The following is a 2,466-nucleotide window of genomic DNA, read 5'->3' on the forward strand; positions in this document are numbered from 1 at the left end:
ATATATATATATATTCTAAACAAGAATAAATTCTAAATATATTTTTTAAAGACAAGTTTGATAAACATACTATAAAGTCAATAAACATTTATAAACATTAATAATTTTGCATCAAAGAATAATTATTTGTAATACGTAAAAGTCTAATTTTCTGTTTCTTTTATTATACTGGTGAAAATTTCTTATATTGATACCAACTACAGAGGGCAGCATTTTATAGTGTTGTAGTAAGATAAGTTTATCGAAGTTTCTTATTTATAAAATGCTTTTGCCCAATATTACTGTAAAATCCACATCATATCTTTTTTTCTAACACAGGCCGATATGAATTTTAGCTTAGAAACAGCAGTATATAATCCCGAAGGTTTTTGGAATGTTAAAATCAAATCCGTAGCCAAAATCGCTTCATCATATCAGATTTACGAGATATTTTAATCTAAAAATGCCCAAAATAAGCTTTTTTGGCACTTTTGGATTAGAATATTTCGAAAACCTAACGTTTGTTAGGATTTGGTTTTAGCATGTCAAAAACCTTTGGGATTACATACCATTTTTGGGTAAAAAAAAAAGATTTGTTTTGTAGGTCTGTGTGTAATTAATCAGTATATTAACTCAAAGATATTATACCTTTGGTTCGAAAACATAAACATGCTTTTATATTTGTTCAACATCCCTGATCTCGTCTTTTCTCTATAAAGGAAGCAATTCGTTATTTGAGGTATCAAAAGTTTCCGGATCTATAAAAAATTTTAGACTTACCTTATTTACAATAGTCTCCATCCCTTTCGAAGTAGTTCCCTTATGATTTGATACAATAACTTCAACATTTCAGTTGTGCTTCACACGCTCTCTGGAAGTCTTTTTTTTCTATAGCCCTTTTTTCTGTAGCCCTTCAAGCACTGCTTGCCATTTGGCCTCAATCTTCTGTACCGTCTCCAAACGTTGCCTTTTGAATTTCATTTTTGTATGAGAACAAAAAGATGTTATAAAGGGGTAAAGCTGAACGAAGGGTGCAAGACGGTGGCGTGTTATTTGGCTGCTAAAAACTGTATTTCTAAGATCGGAGTTTCAAAACCCTGAGGACGAATTTGATGGCTGTCCAAATAACGTTGAAATTAGGATCTGAACCTGGCAGACTCCATATGAAATTTCAAAAAGTCGTAGATATAACGACGACGGTTCTCACCGAAAAATTTGTACATGTTATCTGTGAACATATCGTCTTCGCAACTGACTTTTTTTTTAAATGTGAATACGTTCGAAACTAAAAGTACTATGAGTTTTTTCACTGAACTCTCTTACAAAAGATTTTAAGATTTTCAATGGTCATCTTTTTTAGAATCACTAAAAAAAAGTCAATTTCGAAACAATACATCGAATCCGTTTCTCTGTGTGGATATTACTTACAAGAAAAAGAATTTTAAAAAATGTTTAAGGCAGAAACACTAAGTTTCTGATTAAGGAGCCGATTCTGTAATGGGCCTTCTACAATAAGCCATTAGTCACAAATCAGAAGTCAGAAACTAAAAATTGACCAATCACAGTCGTCAATTTTTAACTTCTGATTTCTGATTTATGACTAATGGCTTATTGTAGAAGGCTCATAACTCTTAATGACAGTCATCGCGCAGCTTTTTTATTCTACATAATATCTGCGCAGCGACATCAATGACTGTCGTTAAGTATTATGCGGGGTCTACAATAGAATTCGTAGCGGTTGTAGAGTCTTAAGTCATGGAAAATTACCAATCGAATATGAGAAGAATAATCGATTATGATTGATCAATTTTCTACGACTTAAGATCCTACTACCACTATGACTTCTATTATAGATCTCGCATTTCAGAATCGGCCCCTAATAGCGTTTTTCACAGACAAAGTTGCTACAGCTTTGCGCACCATGATGAGCACTCAGTGCACTTCAAAGTCGTTATACACAAATCAATATCATAAAGATGTACGTTTAATAAAAATATATAACGAATTAAAAACCCTCAATACATTTTATTGTACTATTTGATAAAATATACATTGGATATTTTATTAATTAAGATATCTCACTTTTCAGAATAGATTAGTATACAGCAGCTTTAATGTGCACTGAGTGTGCACCAGTTTTGCCAGTGAAAAGCGCTATAAGTTTTCCATTAAGTTTCCGAAAGTTTGAATCGGATCAGAATGTAAAAATCAACATCTCTCTCATTAATGAGAGAGGAATGAGAGAGGAAGGACTGTAGTTTGATTCTTGCATTCTGACCCGGTTCATACTCTCGCCTCGGTGAAAATTTAGTCTGGCGTCTCTGCAAATTATTTTTACCTTGAAGAGACGGAGGAGAATCTAAAATTTTATTTATATCATATTAAAATTACAATATTCATTTTTATTACAATTTAAGTTTGGAAAATTTTTGACACCTTGTATATCTATGCCAGTCATTACAAATTTTATATATATATACATATATA

Source organism: Atta cephalotes (assembly GCF_000143395.1).
Source record: "Atta cephalotes unplaced genomic scaffold scaffold00018, whole genome shotgun sequence".
Lineage (NCBI taxonomy): Eukaryota > Metazoa > Arthropoda > Insecta > Hymenoptera > Formicidae > Atta > Atta cephalotes.